We start from the raw sequence: 25,436 nt of genomic DNA, 5'->3' as shown, positions 1-25,436 counted from the left end.
GGGGGAAGGGAAAGAAGGGATTAATATATGCTCAAATTAGTTACTGTTGGGGATTTAAGAACTTACTAGTCTCAAAATCAAGAGGCCCTAGGTTTTTCCTTTGATATAAATGCCCTATGTAAATAGCAATTAATGTTACCTAGTCCTACAGCATTGTTGTGAGGTTCCAAATTCTAAAGCAACTACTAGTGAATTGTAAGTATGATTCTATTTATACAATTTCCAAAATAATTTTTATTGTCAAGATTCTGTACTTTAGTTCTCCTTCTCCTGTAGAGTCTTGGTATGCCAGAGTCCACCAGTACACCAGGCAGCAATGAGACCTACCTTTCATCCAGCTGTGATCTCTCTTCAAATGGTGGATGGTTTTTCAATATGCTGGTGATTAATTCCTCCTAAGGGATGTTCCACAGAATTCATGGCCACACCGCAGACACAAGGCCAGCAGTTTCTCTTGGCCTTGTATTTGTGGTAGGCACAACCTGCCTTAAAGATGAGTTTATCAGTACAATCTCCTCCAGCAACAACACCAACCACAGCCCTGTTTGCAGAGATCACTTTCTTAGAGGCTGAAGGTAGCTTCACCCATATTTTCTTAGTTTCAGGACTGTGAGAAATCACTGTGGAAGTTTTCAGATGCACAGGCAAGCTAACCCCAGTCCCCAGGCTTTTCTTCAAGACAGCGCACTATAGTCCTTCAGGCAAAGTGCCAAATGGGAGGACATTGCCAGCATGAGTTGAGCTTTCTTACCACAGTACACAAACTGGCCAGTATGGATGCCTTCAGCAGCAAGGAACAACTCTGTCCTCTTTTTAAATCGGTAAGGATCCTGGAAAGCTACTTTTGCAAAAGCAGCCCCTCAGCCTGGATCATGGATTATGTCCTTTATGATACCCTTAATGTAGCCATGCCTGTTGGCGAAGTCGACTGCCTGGAGCTTGGCAGCCTCTTTTGTGTGCTTCACGTGAGCATGGAAGATGGAAGATGGAGCCCACACCCTTCCTCTGACCATGGATCACTCGGCCCATCTCGGGCAGTCTGGCTCTGGCCCATCCATATACTTTAGCAGCTACCCTGACAATTTCTTTTAGCCTACTTTTTACTAAGTTAGTTAGATATGGTAATTTGAATTCATTGAAGTGAAGAAAATTAATATTATGCTGTATTATTTAATAACCAGTATTATTCTGTGATCCATCCTTTTTCTTATTTTATCAGTTCCCACCTCTGAAGGGCAGGCAATTTCTGAAATGTGTGATTGAGCAATATGATTATTCCCAGCCCCTAAGGCATCTCCTTGGGCTTGGGCCTCAGCTTGGGTTAGGCCCCTCCCAAGAGAGACCTTGCTTCTGTTTACACCATAGACAGAGAACTAGCTTGAGCTAGTTCTTCTCCCCAGGAGAAGAGTCTCCAGTCCTTGCTTTCCGATCAAAGTTAGGGGCGACTTGGTCTACATAGGGGAGACCAAATTGGGAGGAGGGGAAGAACCTGATTGAGGTGGGTTTTGCTTTTCTAGCTGAGATTGCTAGAGGCAGCTGGGTCTCATAAATCAACTATCATTCCTTAAGTGTCAGAGAGGGGCTGATCATCCATGCCTGCAGGCCAACCCACCTACAAATTAGGATTGCTTTACTTTTGCCAGGGGAGGTCCAAATGATGTGCTGTCGGGCCAATCAGAAGAAAGACACACCTAGGTTTAGAAGGCCCTGTCAGCCCTCACTATGGGTCTTTGATCATAGAGAGAAACCAGTGACCCAATTTATTGGTTCCTGCTAGCCTAACTAATAAATTGATTAATCCTGCTTAGAACTTCTATTATGATAATAGGCAGAGAGAAGCTTTCACATCATCTTTTCAGTTATTTTAAGTTTCAAATCCTTTTCAAGTTTTATTCATTTCAACAAATAGCTCTAAAGTGTCTAAAATCTATGAGGTATTGGGTTAGTCCACCAAGAATCCAAAGACAAAATGGAAACTATCTCTACCCCCAAAGAGCTTATGTTCTACTAGGGAGATACAACTAGACCACAGGTAAGCGCCTATAAAATACCTAACAAAGAATCATTCTGATAAAGGACAATAGAGCCTATTTCTATATTTGATGTCAGATTTTCATGCTCAAGAAAGGGTGGAGAGGTAGAAAAAGGAGAGATTTCATAAAAGTTCTACTTGCTTGCAATTAATAAATCAACCTGAATCTTGATCAGATTTGTCTAATTACTTTTTATATTCAGAAAAGAAACTTTTACTGGAGAAATAAATATTACAGCATTATGTATTACTATAACATTATAGAGAATGCTATATTACAGGTAACATTATCTGATGATTTTCTATTTGCATATCTAGCTCATAAAGCTCTAGTAGAAATTGTAGATTCACTGAAGACAAAATTAAAGGCAGTACTGGGTAGAACTATTAGGACACAGGTCAGTGAGCTTCTTTCTCAACCTTACTTCTTATTCCAGAGCCATATGATTTAGTGAATATGATAAAAAAAAAAGAGCAAACATGAGCCCAAGGAGCAGCACAAAGAACTGTCAAGATTTTACTAAAATTACATTCATGCTCCAGTTTTTCTTCCTATTCAAAAAGGACAAAGTGGGTTACCACAAATAATCTGCATATTTAGTCACACAAGTTTATGGTTGCAGTTAATTACACGTATACCCACATTGATTGAATTTGGCGGGTTAATCTCTATTAACATTGCTTTCAGCAACTCTATATTTTCCCATCAGGGCTCAGTGAGTAGGAAGGAAGAGCTCATTAGAGCCTGGGAGCCCTAGAGCCTTATCCCCAAAGTGCTCTCCTAGAAAAACTGGTGAAGAATCATTTGGATCAGTGCAATGCAGTGGAAAGAGCCCTGGACAAGGGGATTAAGAAAACCAAGTTCTAATTGCAGTTCTGACACTATATTAACTGTGTGACCTTGCACACATCTCTTCGCTTCTTTGTATTTCAAATTCTTTATTTATAAAATGAAAGGACTACATATGATGAGATTTTTGGACCCATCCAGCTCTCAGATGCTATGATCCTTATAACTTTATGCATCTTGAAAGTTATGAGATCATGGGTCTGAACCTACTGAATTTCCTAATGTTGTTGATGCCAAGCAATGGGAGAGGAGAAATCAAGAGAGCAGAGGTTGAGTTATCTAACCCATGCTGAGCCCACCCTACTGGGTACAATAATGGAGTGCTCCACTATTCTCCTGGAAAGTGAAGCAATGGGCTCTGAAGGTCCATTCTGAAACTTTTATTTGATATTTTTTGAGCATTGCAGATATGTCAGAGCTGAAGGCCATACCCGGGCTGTTGTCCTAGGAGACAATGTTGAAGGAAGCTGATAACAATAAATCAGTGATTCCAAGCCTTTTCAACTATGAAGGCCTTCTATGGTCCAAAAAATTAATAGATGCACATTTGGTGGTAGTGGTACTATTAATATCTGTTAATGAGAAAATTCATATTGACATATAGTTACTAGGAATTCAATAGCATTTTAAAGTGGATTTGTATTTTGTTCTTCCTAATGGTATCTACCTATGTTTGTAAAATAGAAATACAAATATATATACATATACATATATATGTGTATATATTATATATATATAAAGTCTACAGAGAATCTAGTGGTTTACTAGGCTGAGTATTTAGAGACAGCTGGCATTGTTTTGCAGCTTTCAGATATTGGAAATCTTGTTGAAATGATGAGAGTTTCAGCCTTGCATCTCACTGCAAATCCAGCAGACCCTTTGTAATAACTCCATTCTCTTTCCTCTTTCTGCCAGGGGTCTGTGGCCTATGGGTTGAGAGCTATTGCTATATATCATAAATTAATATGAATATTAGAGACAGAAGGGTCTTTAGGGATTGTCTCGTACTATCCATTCATTTTAGAGATGAGAAAAATCTCTTTTCTTTGAATTCAATAAAAAAAGGAATGAAGATACTACTATATATTTAGTAGAATCCTATCATACTTACAATGATCGTATATTCCTGATTTTTCAGGAAAGCCCTGATTTAAAATGATAGATCCTAGTCCTGACAAACTGTCAAAATATCATGGAAAGTTTTTTTTAATCATAGATCTTTTAGTATTTTATCAAATAGTTAAGTGATTGTGTGTGCGTAAACTGGGTTTCAACCCTGAGATCTATGACAAACTGTGGCTTTTTTAGGCATAGCTCTCCTAATTGGTGGCGAGAAGAATGACACAATGTGACACAATGCTGTGTGAGGTGTGAGGAGAGGAACTGGTGACATAACTTTGGAGCATTCTTGCTGAGAGAGAGACAGAGAGAGAGAGACAGAGAGGAGAGGAGAGAAGAGAAGAGAAGAGAAGAGAAGAGAAGAGAAGAGAAGAGAAGAGAAGAGAAGAGAAGAGAAGAGAAGAGAAGAGAAGAACAGAGAAGAGAAGACGAGAGACACAGAATTTTTTTTGGAAGAAGCAGACATGTAGAAGAGCCAGTATATCAACATGTCCCCAATTTCCAGCTTGCTTCTGAGAATTTCCTCTTGGATGAGATCAGAAACTCTTTTGGTTGAGTTGAGATAGCTCGCTTTCACTGGGTGAGCCCATTTGCTCTGTATTTTCTGGTATATTTTGATCTGTTTTTACTATTTTTATTTCTTTTCACTCTTTTCTTGGATTGGGTATCCTTAATATTCACTATTTGTGATGGTCTTTTGCATAACTAGCATTTGGTGGGAAGGAGTCAAGTTTGGGATTATTCTTCTTTAAAAAATAGCAATTAGGGAAGCTTAATGGCTTTGTTTTTTGGAATTTAAAAAAAGTCGTTCCTGTAGATTAGCATGATTTGGTGGTGGTGGGGTGTATATAATCCTGGTCCAATACTTCCTTCTCTCAGAAAACAGAATAACCAGCTTTATGGCTCCTTCTCAAAGTTTTCTCAGAGAGGAGATGACAAGATTCCAGAGATAACTCTCAATACGACTTTCCTGTGTGCTGCATTTAAACAACCTGGATATGCACATTTTACAAGAGCAAACCATACCATATAAAAACATTTATGTATGCATATGTGTATGGCTATGTATGCATGTGTGCATGCATGTATGTATGTAGGTAGGTAGGTAGGCATATGGATACATACATGCACACGGTGTCCCAAATGTCTTTTTACTTTAATAGATTAAAACCACAATAATGCTTTTGTATCATTATGTACACACATATACATATATGCTTTTGGAACATTATATACGTATAAATATGTACATATATAAACAAATATATAGGCACATATGTAAATACATTTATATGTACACATCTATTTACACATACATTTGTGTGTGTGTGTGCATGTAAATATAAAATTATATGTAAAACCTATAGTTCAAAAGACCTCAGAATTCCAGGCTTATACAGCTTTGCATTAATGCTGGGAAACTGACCCAATTTTCTCACTTTGGCTCATTGCTTCCCTCAGGAGTTACAGTAGGAAAACTTTTTAAACTAGTTTTTTTAAACTAGTTTTCTCCAATAGTAGGTAAAAGAGTTCCTCAACTTTTGTACAACAGGACAAGCAGATCACAAATGAGATAACTTATTTAACTGCACAGAAAATATAGAAAACACCAATGTCTCATGTGAAATCATGAACGTCTACATAACAGAAACATATGAAGTACCCAATGGGTACATTAGCTCATGTTCTCATCTACCCAGCATAATTGACTCCAGGCACAGTGGTTTATCCATTGAGCTAAAGGATTGCACATATAAATGTAGTGAATAGAGTACTGAGTATGGAGTCTGGAACACCTGAGTGCAAATCTAGTCTCAGAAATTTAATTAGTGTGACCTGAGCAAATCACTTAACCTTTGCCTTATTCAGTTTCCTCAAAGCACAGGGGATAATAATAGCACCTATCTTTCAAGGCTGTTCTGAGGATCAAATAATGTAGTATTTGTAAATGCTTAGCACAGTGCCAACTTGATAATGGCTTAGCATATGGCACTTGATAAATCCTTGTTCCTTCCCTTGTTCTCCTACCTATTCCCAGAGATGAGGTACACTTAGAATCATAGAATCCCAGGATTGAAAAGAACCTCAGAGGGTCACCAAGACAACCCCTAGTTTTTGCCTCATTTGCTATTTTGTACAGAGCACCTTTCTGATTATAACAAATACTATTTTTTTTTCATTGGAGAAGTCAATTAAAACATTTCCTCATGTTTGCAACGAGTTATTTCTATCCATAAAGATGCTGTAACTTCCCTGATTCTGCTAGAAGTGACTCATAACCTTGGATTGGTGCCATCATTTCTCTCCAGGATTTGATGACATCAGATGTCATTTCTATTTTGAAGTAAATCAAACTTTGGTAAACCTAATTTACAGATTGTTCTTCCAGAGAAAGAAGAACAGGATGAAAAGGCTTGAATCCCTGATTCAAGGAAGCACATTGTAATTCACAATGCACCACAGCCTTTGTTCACTAAAATGGTATTGATGTGCATGATTTATTTGTATAGCTAGATTCATTTGCCATGTTGCAAGCTTTAGATTTCAAAGTGGATGCTTTTTAGTAAAGGTAAATAAAATCCACTATTTATATGTCAATTATGAATTTTTCTTTAGGGTGTTAGCCATCAATTATCTATGGCATGAGCTCTGGACCTTTGTTATGTCATGGGCCTCTTAGGCCACCTGGTAAAGCCTAGAGCTGCCTTCTCAAAATAATATTTTAAATGGGTTACCAATGAAACAATTATGTTGAAAATCAGTTATATATATAATATATATATGTATATGTGTGTATATGGGTATACATACACACCTATATAAAAACTATATATGTAAATATGTATGGATACACATACACCTGCATGTATATACATCTATATGGATATGCACATATCTACACATACACACATACAAAGTGTGTGTGTGTGTTTGTGCATGTATTTGTGTGTGTGTAGTTCAAAGCCTCAGGTTAAGAACTCTGATCTATGGAATAGTTTATGACCTGTACAATGCTTCCAATGACAAAGCATCTTTTAGATATTTTTTCAGGCCTATCTTGAACTACCACCTTGAATGTGTTCCAATGATTCCAACATGAATCTACAGCGCATTTATTTTACCTATTACTGATGATCTCTAGCATGTAGCTTCAAAATATATCAATATAATAAAAAAGAAAACCATAAAAATTCACTTAATTCTACATAAAATTTGATCAATAACTGACTCCATGCCCCACTTAACTTGGGCAATAGAATTGTTATTTTTATGTGTTGTAATACTTTTACAAGAATGAATGCTATAGGACAGTGGAGTGATAGGAAGCACTTCATTGAATGCTCTTCCACAAATTCTTCCAGCTAGATCTAGAAAATGCATAAAACCAAATACTGATGGAGAAATCTAGAAAAAAGTCAGAGCAAGTCCTTTGTCCATCCTGTAAGAATATAAAGAGACAGACAGTGAAGTCTGGGAACACTGGGAATAGGGTTGAGTATGAGAATGATTTGTGGGTAACACTCTGACACCTCCTAGGGGAAGCTGTATATCAGGGCATAAAGAGGTCCCAGGCCCATATTGGAATATGACCAGACCCATATCATATTGCTGAGACTGGGTCAGGCATGACTTGGTGGCTACGTTGCCCAATATTCAGTTCCATGTCACTGATTCTGGGACAAGTGAAAAAGGGATCTGTGTAGGGATAGGGGTTGGCAAAGTTTCCAAATGGGGAGGCCTGGGATAGTATACTGAGAAAGGAAGTAGTCCAGAAGTCAGCAGAAGCAATGGTGTGGCTCAGACCACATGTTCAGAGGAAGATCTTACTTTTAGTATCTAGCCCAGCCCAAGGAAAATAACCACAGCAAGAACAGCAGCCCAAAAAGGATCTACAATTCTGCCACTTTGAACCAACAGTTTGCAGCTAGTCGATAGGAGCAGAGTTCAGCAACAGTCTCCTCTTATGCAGATCCCAGGTCAGGTACTTGCAGAGTTCAAAAAGGGAGAGGAGCAGAAAAGATATACCCTGAATCAGATCACTTTGGGAACACTGCGGCCTTATAGGTTCCCCCAGTCTGTCCCCAGAATTCTGGATTAACACAGCATATGTTACCTCCAAGTAAGCAGTATAAGGACCAGCTCAGATCTTTCTTCCAGAAGCATCACACACAACATAGAGCACCAAGTCATGAAGTAGGCTGGAAGAATAGGCAAAGAAAAAAAAAGCCTCTGTAAATGAGCTGAGCTGTTATGGTGACAAGACTGCTTAAGACAAAAGTAGAAAAAGAGAAGGACTCCAAAACATCTATAAGCAATTCTTCAGAGAAAAACATAGCTTGGGCATGGATTCAAATAAAATTCTTGGATGAGATGAAAAATGTAGTTTTTAAATAAGTGGAATGAGGATGCTTGAGAAAAAATTGGAAAAGAAATGAGAGTTATTGAAGAAAGAATTAGAAAGGGAATGAATAGTTTGGCCCAAGAGGTACAACACCTTGTCCAAGTGAGATTCTCCCTGAAAATTAGAATAGACCTAATGGAAGCCAATGATTTCATGAGGCAGCAGCAACTATTAAAACAAAGTTAAAAGGATGGAAAATTAAAAGAATGTAGGATATAGTAAAAACAACTGACCTGGAAAATAGATTGAGGAGAAAAAAATTAAGAATTGCTGGACTATATGAATGCTATGACCAAAAAATATCTAGATATCATGTTTCAAAAAATCTGAAAAGAAAACTGCTCAGATATCCTAGAAAAAGACAGCAAAACAGAAATAGAAAGAATTCCCCAGTCCTTTACTGGTAGAAACCACACAAAATGAACATCATATCCAAAATCCAGGGCTTCCAAGGCAAAAAAATTACTGCAAGCAGCCAGAAAGAAAGAATTTAAGTATTGAGGAGCTACAGTCAGGATCATACATAATATAGCAGCCATCACTATAAAGAATAATGCAACTTGGAATACAATCCAGAAGGCAAAAGATACTGACTTACAGACAAGAAAAACTCATCCTACAAGTGCTACAGTAGATGCTTTAATGAATGATAGACCTCTAATGCAACAGAAGATTCCCAAGTATTCCAGATGGAAAGACAGAGCTGGAGAGACTTTGAAGTTTAAATATAGCAGTGAAGAGAAACATAAAAAGGTAAACATGAATGAACACTGATAAAGGACTAAACAAGGATAAATTGCTTACATTCAATTATATGGAGAGGTGTTCCCTCTCAACCCCTTCATCATCAGGGTACATGGAGGGAATCCAATTAGGAGACCCAAGAGTGGTTTTATTATGTCTTGATGATGTTTAAAAAAGAATGGAAGAGGTGGAACAGGAATATGCTGGGAGGGAAAAGAAAGGAAGATTGCGGAAATTATTTCATATGATCAGAGGGGACATGTAAACAGCTATATAAACAAGGAGGAGAGATTGGAGGAGCAGATGATTATTAAACCTATCATGTGAGCACATACACACAGGTACAGAAATACATTTCACTCAATAGTGAAATAAGAGGGAAAGGGGAAAAGGGAAAAGGGGAAGGGAGAGATGGGAGGATTGGTTAAGGGAGGATTAATTTTAAGCAAAACAAATTCTAAGGATGTACAAAACATTTATACCTGTTTAAGGTGGCAAAGAATAGGAATCTAAGTGATTGTTCATAAATTGGGGAATGGATGAACAAGTTATGGTATATAAATGTGATGGGATGTAATTGTATTGAACTCTTGTCAGTGTTCAACTTGATAAGCCAGGATTCCAGAGGACTAATGATGAAACATGCTATCCACCTCCTGCTAGAGAGGTGAAGGACTCAGAATGCAGAATGAAGCAACTTTTTTTGTTTTTTTTTGGGTTTTTTTGGAACTGGCCAAATGGAAATTTGTAATACATGTTTGTAATGGGTTTTGTTTTTCTTATGTCCTCATTTTGGGCAGGGGAGGATTGAGAGAGGAAGATGAGTAAGCAGATCTCACTTGATTAAAAAAAGTTTTTTGAAAACAAAGAATGAATAGCCCCTAGGTCTATTAGAGATAATGCCAGTGAGGGGCTGGCTACTGCTACCCATCGTAATTAGTAGGAAAGACTATGAAAACAGGTTCAATGTCGGGCTGCATATCTGTCACCTGAGGAGGCCAGTGTCACTGGATTAAAAAGTATGTGGTGGACAGTAAGGTGTAAGAAGACTGGAAAGGTAGGAGAGGCTAGGTTTTGAATGGCAGAGGATTTTATATTTGATCCTGGAGAGAATAGGAAGGCATTGTAGTTTATTCAATGGAAGTTGACACGTTTAGATCGATTCTTTAAGCTGGTCTTAAAATACAGTTGTTTTTAGGTTGACTGAGAGAAAATGCGAGGTTTTTTTGTTTTTAATCCAGGAAGCACAAAAAGTCTCATGAGGTTGTCTCAGCGATCTTCAATAGATGAGACGAAACAAATCTTCCTCGGTAACCAGTTCAGTAGGACATGCATGGTCTCAGTGCCCTTGATTCTACCTCTGAGGTTATAATGTTCCCTTTTGAACTAAATTTTGCTATTATATGAGTTAGAAAATACATTTCCCTTGGGTCTTAATATAGCCCCAGATAACAGTAATTTCTTTATGATCAAAAGGCCATGTATATGTGCATTGTATGTCCGTTATGAATTGACAGCTCTAAGGAAAAGTAACTCTGGTAACGGCAATGAGCTTTAGATTTTGAGCATAATTACTGCTCTTCAATTCACTCTTGGTGAGGTCAGACACACATCAAAAGAGAATGACCATGATAAATGACACAATATGGTCTTTTCATTTTTTCTAGAAGCAATTTATATTGTCTAATAGGAAGAGGATACCCCAGGCCATGCATTCTTACTATGTGGCACTATGGTTTAAGTCATGAATCTCTGGGCATTTGAAATATATCTGGTCTCCTCCTTGCTTAACTTTTTTTCCATGCATTGTTCCTGATGCATAGTTCTTTAATGTCTCATTCCCATTAAATTTTCTTGATATAGACATGAATATTTTTTTTTAGTGTGGGTATCATGGGCAGATGGTTGACTTTTCTTTGTCTATTGTTTATCATTCACCAATTCCAGAATTAAATTGAACTCTGATGGTTTAACTGTCCATTTCCCCAATTTATAGTTCCATCCTGAACTGAAAGTAGATAAGTGAAACTAACTCCTTTTTAAAATATGAAAGTGGATAGTATCCTCTTCTCTTTTTGCCCCTTAAAAATTTTTAAACAAACATTTAGACCCATCATATATCTTTTAAAAATCACCTACTTTCTCAATTTTTCCCTTTTTCTGCTCCTCTCAGAAATCTGTGTGATATAACAAAGATCAACAATGAGAGAGAGAGAGAGAGAGAGAGAGATCATGAAAAATCTGCCAGGATAATGAAGTCTGGCCTAAGCTCTTTTTCACACCCATAACCCTCCATTTCTGCAAAAGGAGGGACCTCTCATCTCTTTTTTGGAGTCAAGCTTGGTAATTTAAATTAAACAGCATTCATTTTCAATTGTTTTGTTGCCTTTGTTGTTTCTATTTAAATTGTCTGTTATTCTATAGATTAGTGTCCTTGTTCTGTATACTTCACTTTTGATCAGTTCACATGTCTTCTCGTGCATCTCTTTAATCATTATCTCTCATAGCCTGGTAACATTGCATTTTATTCACATACTCGTTTAGCCATTCCCCCATTGATGGCAGTTATATTCCTCCGATGTCTTCTCCTTTCTAGGCTAAATATCAAGAGTTACTTGAACAGATCCTCAAAGGCCATGAACTAGTAGACACTTCACCATCTCAGTTGCTCTTCTCTGGTTATCCTACAGCTTATCGATGTCCTTCCTCAGATGCGCCATCTAGAACTCAAAACTACTTGAGATATGACCTGACTAGGACAGAGCACAGTGGGAGCACTGTCTCCAAAGCTCTGGATGCAGTGACTTTCAGCGTAGTTGAAGAATACATTAGCTACCACGTCACATTGCCCATTCAGAGGGAGGTTACAGTCCAGTTAACTTGCAGATCTTTTTCACATAAATCAACATCTAGTCACTCCTCGTCCACCTTATAATTGTGAAATCAGTTTACAATTTCTTTCTTTGATTTATCCTTCAATTTTTTTCAGAAATAAATTTGTCCCATTAAAGAAATTTGGTAACATGTCTTTCTCTATTTCTGAAAACAGTTTGTGTAGCACTGGAATTTTTTTTTTTTAGTGCTTGAGATAATTTGCTTGTAAATCTTTCTGTCTGTGGGGTTGACTGAAATTTCCACTGCTTTTTTTATCTTGGTAATTTGGTTTACCTCCAATTTTCCTCTCTCTTTAAAAAAATGCAAATAACTAATATTTTACCAATCTTCTTGGTCATTAAAACGGCTCTGTGCTTGGTTGATTGGTTTGATTGATTTTTCCTTTAAATTATATTTATTTTTTGTTTTCCCATTTTTCTTCCTTATGCTTGCACAAGCTTTATTAATTTGCTTGTGTTCTAAATCCTCCATGTTTTCATTTAGTTCATTAGTTTTCTCTTTTATTTAAAAAAGTATTAAGGATTTTAAATCTGCAACTAAGGATTCTTTAGCTTCATCTCATTAATTTTTGTATCTTAATGGTTATTATTTTATCTTTTTAAAAAAAGTCACTTCCTTGCTTTAGTCCTTGGTGTAGTAATATATGTTAGATAACCAAATCCTCTTTCACCCAGAGCAAGGGCGAATATAGAGAGGACTAGAGGGCGAAAGAAAGAAAGAAAGAAAGAAGGAAGGAAAGAAAGGAGGGAAGGAAGAAAGAAAGAAAGAAAAAGAGAAAGGAAGGAAGAAAGAATGAAATCTAACCAGTAAACCCCAAGTTAAATGGGCAGCTTCTGGCCATCAAAATTTACCTTCCTTTGGAGAGGAGAAGGAGAAGGAAAGGGAGAGGGAGAGAGACGGAGAGAAAGATGACTACATGACCAGATGAAAAGGGCCAGGGTCTCCCATTGCATTCAGGGTCATCTCCAGTTATCCTGATAAATATCTGGTCACTGGATTCAAATGGCTTTGGATGAGAAAGTAAAGCTGGTAACCTTCCAAAGTGCTCCCTCATTCAAATCCAAGTCAACTGCAAGTCACATCATCATTTCCCTGATAATCATGTTCCTCTTAGAAAACAAAGGACAAACACACCCTGTGAGAAGGACTGATGAATAGTGCACGTCCTGCAACAACCATCCCTTCTATTTAGCCTTATCGTCTCACCATAGATTGACAAATTTGAAACTTTTGTATGACTCAGAATAAAATCACGTAGAGTCTAAGATGGATGGACTATCCAATAGCCAGGCTAATATTGTGTTGATAGAGTTGAACTTTTGCCGGTAATTTTTGGTGCAGACTTATTTTCCAGGGCCAGATAAAGTTGAGGACCCAGTAGATGGCAGTAAGATAAACCATATATGTGTGTGTTTCCTTTTATTGCTCTTTTACATATATTTTGAAATGATTTGCGTATTATTCAAATAGCCCTATAGTTAGCTGACGGTGGGTAAAACTATGTCTTTAATCCTGATGTTCCTCAAACTATCACTATTTAATTTATCATTTTAACCTCTCTCTAGGTCTGAATCTTTTGATCACATTTTATTTATTGATTACTATTTTTATTGCATTTATGATCTGTAAGACAACCATTTGAGATCTTGTCCTTTATGTAGCTATTTCTGAGATTCTTATGCGCTAGAGCATGGTAAACGTATGTAGAAATATTGTGTGTGCTTGGAAAAAAAAGTGAACCATTTAAATCTTTCTTATTTGTCTATCAAGATTAATTTTACCAAAATTACTTTCAAAGTTATAATTTGTTTATCCATCATTGATTATCAGGCTCTAAAGGGAAAATGTATTTCAGTAAAAGTTTCCTTTAAGTATGTAAGTTGTTATATCATTTTGGTACATATATATTCATTATTGTTACTGTGTAATTGTCTGAGGTGGGGGTGGGGGGAGGTACAATTAGGTGCTGCAGTGGATTGAGAACCAGGCTTGGAACCAGAAAGACTCATCTTCATGAGTTCAAATCCAGCCTCAGACACTTACCATTTGTATGACACTGGGCATGTCAATTTATTCTATTTGCCTTAGTCTCACATCTTTAAAATGAGCTAGAGAAGGAAATGGCAAACCAGTATCTCTGCCAAGAAAACTCCAAATGGGGAAATGAAGGTTCAGACATGAAAGAAAAATGACTTAACAGCAAATTGTCTATGGTATCTTTAAATGCCTTTCTTGAGGATATTTATTTTGATTTTTCCTTTATCCCGAATTATGATTATAAATGCCTCCTTTTTCCAGTCAGCTCAAGTACATTAAGTTTATTTGAGACTTCCACTTTAAATCTTTATGTGTGCCTATGTTTTAGGTGTCTTTCCTATATTCAGAATGTTGTTGGATTCTGTTTTCTGGAGGACAGTTTAGAACATAGAATTCATGGTCTCCTGGCCTGGCATGAACCATACCTATGAATGTCTAGTAATAACATATTTACCATAGTCTTGCATATCTAATCGAGAAGAGTTCAAATGGAAAAGGAATGAAGAGACAGAAACCTGCTAAAATGTTTACTAAGCTCAGTATCATGCAAAGTAGCCATAAAATAGGAAGAATATTAATACAAACACTTAAAATTCATAGAAAAGTTTTAACAAAAGACCCAGCAATAAAATTCACATCCTCATATGTCTATATTCAAATACCCAAGCATGGCTAACAAAAAAAGGCTATTTAAATATACTAATGCAAGGAGGTCCATTTGACTTCATAGGATTCACTGAAACTTATTGGAATGAAACCTTTTTCTGTAATATAGCTCTGTGAGTGGATAGCTTATTTAAGAAGAAAAAGATTTGTGAAAAGAAGCCTAGAATCACCTTGAAAAGATTATATTGGTAAAGGAAGTATCAGATGTACATTTTGTGTGGGTAGTCAAGAATGCAGGTTTCTGTCTGTATACGTACAGAATCTATAACTTTATTAACACTAATGAAACAGGGTGGACTGCTCTCTTTGTGTCAATTAAAAAAATTTCACAGGATATGGTAGAGGGAAAAATGGAACTTTCCATATATAACTCTGAAAGAAACAGACTGAGCTCATCTTTTAAAAAGGAGGAATATTTTAGAACAGATCATAAAATCAAAGAATCTCAGAGTTAAAAGGGATTGCAGAAACCATGAACAACAATCCTCTACACAATATATGTGACAAGTAGGCAAGACCTCTGGAAAGATAGAAGCTTCCACTTCCTGAAACAGTCCATTTTTATTTTAGATCTCTTGGATTTTGGAGAATTATCTCCTTATCCCAAAACTTCATTTACCTCTTCTAGGTTTCCATGTATTGATTATACTTCTGCCCCTCCCCCCGCCCCCAACCAGGGCCAGAAAAAAAAAAAACTAATTCCTTAGACAGACCTTCATATACTTGAAGAAAGCTACCATATCCTCCCAAATTTTCTTGTCTATTGGTAAAACATCCCAAGTTCCTTCAAGGGGGCTAGGTGCTCCCTCACTCATCTTGGAAAACAATTCCTTATTAAATACTTTTCTACTGAACTTTTTAGTACCAACATGCTTCTTCTTGGCAAAGAAAATAGAACAATTGAACATCTTTGCTTTCTCCTTGTAATAAGTTATAATTAGGGCATACACCACCTGCAATAGTCCCAGTCCTTCTGCTATCCTCTTTTTTCCCCAATACAACTTAAAACAAAAGCCAAAAACTTTTGTGGTTTTTAGTTTTCAATTCAATTCAGTTCAACAAAAAATTTAAAGTACTGCTGTCTGCCTGGAACTGTGTGAGTTGCTATAAATACAAAGACAAAAATAAAATAACTCTTCCCACCAAGGATCTTATATCCTATTGAGTGTAACACATATGCACACAAGTCAATACATAATACATGCAAAGAAATAACTGGATATCTTATTTTTGTCACTGAAGCTCTGAAGATTGATTACTACACTTCTAGATGAAGTAAATTTTGGATTCATCTACATCAGAGGTTCCCAAACTTATTTGTCCAACCACCCCATTTTCACAAAAAATTACTCAGTGCCCCCTGGAAATCTTTAACCCTTTAACATTTTTTAAAATTCACATAATTTTAAGAAATTATATATATATATATATATGTATATATATATGTATATATATTTTAAAAAGGCATCTTAAATTTAATAATTTATTTTAAATTTGTGGGGTTTTCCTGCATTGAAATTTTGATGATGCAATATGGCATCATGAAACTGTATAGTATCACATTGTAAACAAGTCATTACATGCACATATTCCTGCTGATGCATGCTGGACTTTCTGACAATGTGAGATAAGCTTGTCTGTCAACACTTGCTTGTTAAGACTTGTTGGCAGACTTGAAAACTGATTGGCTATACTCTGAATTTTGTGTGTTTATTTGGAAAGTAATACAATCACTCTGTCTTTAACTCTGTTACACAACAGAAGTACATATATAAACAGTTTTTCAAAATTTTCTTATCTTCTTTCCTTATGCCTCCACCACCCCCTTATTTTTATTCAGTGCCCTCCAATTGCACCTGAGGCTACTACACCCCCTCTGGATCATTCTAGCACACCCCAACCCCAAGTATCATCAGCTCTGGGAATCTCTGACTACTTCAATCTTGGAGCAGTTAGGTGGCACAGTGGCTAGAACACCAGGCCTGGAGTTAGGAAGACTCATCTTTGTGAGTTCAAATCTGGCCTCAGATACTTACTAGCTGTGTGACTCTGAATGAGTCACTAAACTGTTTGCCTCAGTTCCTCATTTGTAAAATGAGCTGGAGAAGGAAATGGCAAACCACTCCAGTATCTTTGCCAAGAACACCCCAAGTAGGGTCATAAAGAGTCAAACAGAACTGAACAACATCAACATTGTGTGGATTCTATCAAACTGTACTTTGCCCTCTATTTTTAGCTTCTGGGAACTTTTCATATTTTCCCTGAAAGATGTTGTTCATGTACTTTGTTTTATCATACTTTTCTGGGAGATCAATAATTTTCAGGTTTTTGTTCAGGTTTTTTATTCTGATCTCTATTCTCTGTTTCATCTTGATTTTTCTTCTATTTATACCTTCTAAAATTTTTGCTTACTTATTTGTTCTTCCACCCCTCTAATTTTGACTTCCAACAGGACCATTCTATTTCTCAGAGTAATTAGATTTTTTATTAGTATTGAGCTTCATGCCAGCATTTTTCTTGTACTCTTCCTATTTATATTCTTCATTTTTTTATGAAGTAATCCAGTCCAATCCAATAAACATTTATTAAGCATGAGCTGTGTGCCAGGGGTTGTGCTAAGGACTGGAAGGGTAATTAATAAAAGAGAAAGACAATCCCTGTCCTCAGGGAACTTATAATCTAATGAGAGGAGATACTAAACAAAAGGAGGCAGGAAAGTGGGAAGGAAGGGTAGTTGTAGTAGGGAAACCAGAGGGGTACACGGTGTGGGAGCATCTTCTTCTATCAAGTTGAAACCAAGCAGAACATCAGATGAAGAATGGAGTGAGCCTAAAAAGTCCAATTTCTGCCCTACATAAAGGAAGTCATTGAGAGGTGTTTGGTACTCCACCCTCTAGCCCTCCAGTCAGAGAAGAGAGGAGGCTGAAGGAAGTGGTGCCAGCCAAGGCTTGAATTAGCAGCATAGTGGTGAGATTAGAGCTGACATTCTATCATATTCATGTACCACAATCTGTTTAGCCATTTCACAAACAATAATCATTCATTTTGTTTCTAGCTATTTATTATTACCAGAAAAGTACTGCTATAGGTCTCTTGTATATGGGACGTTTCTTTCAGCCAGTCTTTGACCTCCTTGGAGTGTATGCCTAGTAGTGGAATCTCTGGGTCAAAGCATATGAGCATTTTTATCACTTTCTTATTGAATTGAATGGATGGTAGGGAGGGGACTATAGTAAATTCCATGTCCTAGTTTTAGAAATTATGCTCTTCTGTGTCATCATCTGCCAATCTATTTGGCCGTACATATGTGTCATATTAATATCACTGATGAAGTTGAAACAATCTGAATTTGGAGCCACAGGTCTCAAATTCACAGGATTAGAGCTTTAATCCTTCCTTCTTGTGACTTTGAACAAATCACTTAAAATCTCTGAGCCTGAACTGCCTCATCTGTATAAAATGAGAAAGTTCTAGCACGACTTCTAAGGTATCTTCTAGGTTAAAACTATGATTTATGACTTTATATAAATATAAACCTATATGATGTATGTAGTAACATTTGTGGCCCATTAGAGGAAGAATAAATAGTTATCTTAAGTTACTTGGGCTCATTGAAATTGAAGAAAATGAAATTTCTTGGTGTTTGTTATTGGAATAAATAAAGCCTTTCCTATATCAGGTGTTATCTTAGTCTGAAAGCATGCAGAAGAGAGCCCTTTTACCTTTTCTGTTATTAACTGTTGTTCAGTCACTTTTCAGTCATGTTCCACTCTTTGTGACTCCATTTGGGATTTTCTTGGCAAAGATACTGGAGTGGTTTGTCATATCCTTCTCCCCCTCACTTTCCAGATAAGAAAACTGAGGCAAATAGGGTTAAGTGACTTGCCCCTGGTCACACAGCTAGTAAGTATCTGAGGCCAGGGTTGAATTCATGAAAATGAGTATTCCTGACTTCAGATCTGGTACTGTATCCATTGCACCATCTAGCTGCCCTCTGTTATGGACTAGAAATGTTCTAATTTCTAATTTAATCTAAATCAATTTAATTTGACTTAATTTAAACATTCAGCCTAAACTTATACCCTGTAAATACAATGATTAAATTCTAGGCCAAAAGTTACATATAACATACATTTATAAGAAATAATATTTAAAAACATCACTTGTCAATACCTCTGCCCCTTGTATAATGTCTTAGATGGCTGCCTATCTTGCTGGTACTTAGTAGCAGATCTTATCTTAGGGCAAGGGCTTAATTCTATCTTTTCTGATTTTTTTTAAAAAAAATTAGCTTCCCTAAAGTCTCAGTTCTGTCAAATGTCTTCCTTCCTTGTCATTAATACAATTATCTGCTTTGTCTATAATATATTAGGCCAAATAACAGTCAATCCTCAATTTTGTTTTGTGCTGTGAAAGCCTATCCCAAGAAAATGCAATACCAAATGACATGGAGTCTGGCACTTTATTTTAGCCTGAAAAACCCCATAGAAATAATTTGCCCAAAGTTATTTGATGAAATTAAAACCTAAAATTGTTACTTTATTAGATTCAACTTTTTTGTTTAAAAGGTAATTTGTTGAATTCATTTAGTTTGTATAGGAAGCCTTAACTTCAGTAACTCTTACTAATTATCAGAATTAGTCTGGAGAATGAGAACTATATGGAGAACTGCTTTGTAATAACAGTGTTTATAGGTAGTTGTGATTCTGCATTTTGCATGAACTAGCATTCTAGAATTAGCCTATTTTTCCTTAGATGTACCTCTAAACTGTATTTATTTTATTGGAGCTTAAAAATAAGAGACTTCAGGGTGTGAGAATAGAATGTCCATGACTAAAAAAAGATACCTGAGAGATGATTTGACATTCTTCCCAATAGAGAAATTACTCTGTAATCAATTTAAAAATTTCCATTTTAAACTGGATTTCATTTACACCCAGTAAGAGAAAAGCAGTTTCTAATTCTGAGCTTATGCCTATTGAAAGACCAGGTCTGTAATAAAAATGTAATGTTGACATTATCTTAATTGTAGTTGTGCTACTGAATGTCAATCTGCTAATATAATTTCTCCCTCTTTGGACTTGTACATCTGGAAAGAAAATGACAACTGTATCACCAACAACTTAATACTCTTCTTTGGTAATAAGACCATGTAACAGATCTTTGAATTTGATTTAAACATAACTAAGACAAAGTACAGCAGGTAAATAGCTACTTATTTTTGTATCTGGTATTTTTCCCTATGGCCTTACTCTCTTTCTACCATCCTGGGAATAAAAGAGTTTTAACTTTTGAGGTGTTCTATTATAGACATAGGAATGTTGTCTTGCAATAAGTTGTTTAACAATGGGACTAACAGGTGAGTTCTTAGTTCAGTGAAATGTTCTTCTGAAAATACTAGACTTCTGTTTCTTTGAACAATGTGCAGATATGAGGACTACATTACACAATATCTGAGTTTTATGTGTGTGAGGCAAGGGAAGGGTGTTTTCTGTACCCAAGTCTAGTAGTAGTAGGAACAGCATCTGTATTATGAAGATTAGGATGCTTCCCTTTAAGGGAGTTGGAGGGTAGGGCATCCTTAGTATTATCATTGGTTTGCCTTACTCTTTTGCCTGTGGTACAAAAAGCATGGCTTATAAGTCACTTGTACTCATTGTCAGTGGTTCAGCAGAATTCTCCATGCCCTGTAAGGATGCCATTGCCACAAATATTGAATGCTAAGGCAGAGGACAATAGAGTTTTAAAGGAAGTATATCCTTTTAAAATGCTACTTTTAGAAAAAAATTGTTTTTATTGCATTTTTTTTTGTTCTGAGTACCTTTGTTGTTTTATTATTCTTTTTTCTCTGGTATCTTTTAATTTTCTTTCACCTGGTAATATTTATTCATCATATGAAAGCCTGAATCATTGGATTGGCCTAAGTTAGTACTGGTCTAAAATAACAGCTCTTCCTTCAGTCTTTTCAGTCCTTGCTTCTCTACTCTGTGGTATCTAATGCCCTGATGTGGCATCCAACGGTCATGCATGACAGCAAAGCTTTTCCTACAACAGAAGTTCTCAGACTATGAGTGTTTTGCTTCAGAGCGCTGGACATAGGCTTCTTGCTACAATGGAGAACAGTTTTTCATAGTTAGATGTACTTCTCATCTCTTCACCCCAGGGAAAACCAAATTAATTACAAACTTGGAAAATCTCAAGGTATTGCCACTAATTTTTATTAAGTCTATTTGCAGGAATTTAAATATTTGCACTGAAAATTAACTTTCAAATTAATATACTTTATACTTCAATTTATAAACCATAGAGGAGTCCAATTATCTTAAAAACATGCACTTGGGTTCCCTAACACATTCTCATGTCTCAGGACATCTTTTGGGAAATGAGATTTAACAGAGGAACTGATAGTATCAGTATGATATCACCACTTCAGAAATGATATTTTCTATTAGAAGGTGACTTTTTCCCCGTATCAAAAAACTGCCTGAAATTTATCAAATTTCTAGATTAAGAGGGTTTATCTGACATTATAAATATAAGGATAACCAGGTGCCCACAACCGTTATGACAATGTGAAGCATCCAGTTATGATAAAATGTATATATTTGGGGACCTAAGTGATTTAGAGTGCCAGTCTCTTCCTCAGTCACAGTCAAGGCCATAATGGTATATTCACAGCTATTTCACTGTTCAGTGCCACCTTTATTGCTCAGAAGGTTGCATTTGTTTCTAACAAATGTGTATATTTCAGCTTGAAGTATCTCTGGCTGTATTAAAATTCTGTTTTTCCAAGTTGACTCATCTAATTTCCTTTTCATGTACTAATCTTGACAGCTCTCCTTGTATGAATCTGTAGCCTAGCTAGTTTCTAATTTAGTGTCTTCTTCAGTCATATCGTCTATTCCCTCTTCCCTGAAAGCCCTTGAGGGCTCTGGGGAAGAAGAGGATATGGGTCAAAGATCTCATAGTAGACTTTTTGACCTGGTTTGGAGCTTTTTTCTTTTCTATGAGGAAAGCTTTAGACTTTGTGCTATATGTATAGACAATTTTGTGACAGTTATCAGTTCTATTCTATAATGCCAATGAAAATCTGGCTCTGTGTTAAACTCCCTACCTGTGTATGGCATCAGCCTTCTTCAGATTTCTCACTCCATAGAGCTATGCTCAACCTCCAGCTCATTCGGTAATTTCTTGCATTTGTGATTCTGAAGTATGGTCTTTAGCAAATAGCTCCTGGGCATTTCTACTTTAATATTTTTATGTGATGTTGCTTTTTGTTAATTCCAAAACTTCCCAAGGATTTAAAAAAACATTATTTAACCACTTGCAAAACATTAATACTTCCTAGACCATTAATATTCAAATAGATTGTGTTAACTGACCCTATTCCTTGACCCTTTGATACCATAAATAGACCTGGCACTATCAGCTATGAAATAACTATGCTGCTTCAGGCTTAATGCTTTCCTTGCAAAGTTCTAGACCAAATGAAACAAATGGGTCACAAACACTTAACAAAAAAAGCACTGATTACTCAAAGAAAAAAAGTCACTAAAGTTTGGTAAGAACATGGAAGGTCAAAATAATCTCATTTCCTGTTTGTGTTGTGGTCAGTGCTGATCAGATCACATCTAGAGCTTTATATTCAATTCTGGGTATCAAATTAATAAACTGGTCTGTGGCCAGTGATAAGGGATCAGGGTAGTGAGGGTATAAAAACAAGGACATGTGAAATAGTCAAATAAATTGAAGTTGTTTAGCTTACAGAAGAGAAGGTAGCTGTCTTTGAATATTTGAAGACATATTATGCAGAAGTTGTAGATTTCAAACAACAGAATTGGGACCAATATGTAGAAGATATACAAAAAAAATTTTTGCTCAAGACAAGTATATCAGAGGCTCTGGGTTTATGCTTTCAAGCCTCTCTCCTCTCCACAGGTTCCTAGGGGTAATCCTTAGGGGTTAGGGTGGTTTATTTAGTACTCTTGCTCGAAATCCTCTGCTGCTTGGTTCTACATTATCAGTTGATATTAATTAACTAGTTGGGCTTAATTACCTTTTAGAAACAAGTATTTATTATATAGTAGGAAAATTGGTACAAAACATCCTGCTGAAATGCAGCTATGCTCTTCCACAAGTATAGACAGAGTTCAGGAGAAAGTGGGCTAGAGCTTAGAGAGTATATGTGGCAAAAGATGTCTCACAACTCCTGAAGAGCTTTCCTCTTCCTGGATTTTCATAAAGTTCCCCTTTGGTATGATATACCTTTCTGATCAGCTCCTTAGAGAGTCTTTATAAATCTGCCTTTTTTTCAGGTTGTTTAGTTAATCTTCAGTGTGTCTCTCAATTGTTGGTCCAGATGCTTCTGTCAGCTACCATCATTCCTGGGACACTCTTATTTTCACTGATAGGAAGTCGTACATCTATCAACCTTCCAAAGTTTGCAAGACCTTTCACTGGTCATGGGTGGGGACCAACCCATGGCTGGGTAGGAGACAGAGGGTTTTTCCTCTTTTTTCCCTCTCTTAAAGTGATTCATTCTCAGGGCCTTGGCTAAAACTGGACCACCATGGAATGGTGGATTACAACTAGCCTGTGTTTTTTCAATCCTAGTGTCATAGAGACATGGAAGTCTCTTCAACTAGTCCCAATACACTTCTATTGTTCTACACTTAGCTCATACTTTTGGTCCTTGCTTGATCCAATAGAAGTCTAGTTTCACATCTGGTTCAGAATCCAAGACTTAGAGTTTCTGTCTGTATCTACCACCTTCCAAGCAGTTTCATGAGGGGCTTAGATCTGCCAAGGTCAGAGTGAGGGAAAAGACATATTGGAGGAGTTGATGATCCTGGCTGACCATGATGAGAAGGGCTACCTGCTGTAGATCTTTGTTAAGGTTATCAAGACAGCAATTGGCTCTTTATCTTCCTAGAGCTTCCAAAGGCCTAGAACCACTGGGGATTCTTTGTCTACAACTTCAGCTCCCTGACTAAGGCATTTGACGATGAGAAACTTCAGGGCAACCTCAAAGACCTGGCTCCCTTGCCACATGGGAGAGGACCCCCTGTTTATAGGACCAAGGTTGAGTCCTTGTACTCTCCCTGATCTGACACAAAGGTAAACTCCTTGAAGGAAGAGACTGGTTCATTTTTTTTTTGTATTCCCATTATCAAGCAGAGTGCCTAGAGCACATTGTATGTACTCAATAAATTCTCCTTGATTGAATGATCAAATGAGTGAGTGAATGATCAGCTGAACTCATCAGAAAAAAGTGCTACTTCATTAAGTAGTGAGGTCTCCATCCTTGAAGCAGAAGCTGAATTAGGATTCTGTTAAGGATGTCTGTTAAAGACTATTCCTCCATTTGATGAGAGGTTGGACTAAACAATGTTGGAGGTCTCTTCCAAATCATCTTTAACTTTTGCTAAATATCTCCACTTGGATGTCTCCCTTATACATCAAACGTTAACATCTAAAACCAAACTCATATTCTTCTCCCCCTAGCTCCAGCCTCTGTTTCCTCCCACCCCAAACTAGTCTTCTTCCATGATTCTATTAATGGCACACTACTAGCAGTTAGCTTGGTAGTACAGTAGATAGAATGCTGGGCCTGAAGTCAGGGAAACTCATCTTTTTGAGTTCAAATCTGGCCTCAGACACTAGCCAAGTGATGCTGGGCAAGTCACTTAACCCTGTTTGCCTCGGTTTCCTCATCTGTAAAATGATATGGAAAAGGAAATGGCAAATCGCTCTAGTATCTTTGTCAAGAAAATCCCAAATGTGGTCACAAAGAATTGAACAAGACTGAAAAAGGACTGAATCACAACACCACTGTCTCAGCTTTAAATACTCATCTCCTCCCTCCACATTGTTACTAAATTCTATCTATTTTACTGCTGCAATGTGTGTTACGCTGATTCCCAGTTTACCATTCCTACTATGCACAGCCCACCCTCTTTTAAGCCCTCATTAACTTTCACCTATACTCCAGCAGTATCCTCTTAACTCAATTCCCTTCAGTTTCTTCCTTTAATTAATCAAATACAGTGCTTCCAGATTAATCTGCTTAGTGCTTAGCTCTAATTATGTCACAGCACTTCTAAATTTTGTATACCTTTCTCATGTGTAGCTGGATAGACAGACAGATGATAGATGATAGCAAGATCAATAGATAAATAAAACATTTAATAAATACCACGTGCCAAACACTGTGCTAAATAAAGTCTACATTCCTTAGATTACCATTAAAATTCTCTTCCATCTGGTTTCAACCTACCTTTTTTGGGCTTCATCTGCTTAGAGTACCTTATGCTAAAGTCAAACTGTAATACTTAGAATCCTTTCAATTTTCCTCCTAGTTTTTTTTTTTAACCTCAGTACCTTTGCTCATCCTCTTCTTTTCCTTGGTGTCCTCTTCTGCCATTACTTCATGTTGAAATGGTATCTATCCTTTAAGTTTTATCTCAGAAGCCACCAAGTCATTCTTGATTCAATCCAACCCTTCAAAACTATTCCCCTGCATGTCCCTTGCTATGGTGGGATCTCTTTCTTTTTTGAAATCCCATAGCATTATTTTTTCATATCATTTATAGTATACATCACATTCTACCTTGCACTATAGGTATTTCCATAATTACCCAATTCTCCCCTGCTATACTGTAAATTCCTTGAGGTCAGGTATAATGTTTTAC

General features: G+C 36.8%; 1 pseudogene; it reads right to left on the bottom strand.

Annotated features, from left to right (window-relative positions):
• Nucleotides 1-255: 255 nt before the first annotated feature.
• On the bottom strand, nt 256-1,029 carry LOC118829219 (annotated as a pseudogene).
• Between the last annotated feature and the right edge of the window lie 24,407 nt (nt 1,030-25,436).

The sequence above is a fragment of the Trichosurus vulpecula genome, chromosome 8, assembly GCF_011100635.1.
Source record: "Trichosurus vulpecula isolate mTriVul1 chromosome 8, mTriVul1.pri, whole genome shotgun sequence".
NCBI classification, from domain to species: domain Eukaryota; kingdom Metazoa; phylum Chordata; class Mammalia; order Diprotodontia; family Phalangeridae; genus Trichosurus; species Trichosurus vulpecula.
Note: the sequence above shows the minus strand (reverse complement) of the source record. Positions and strands in the feature narration are given on the sequence as shown.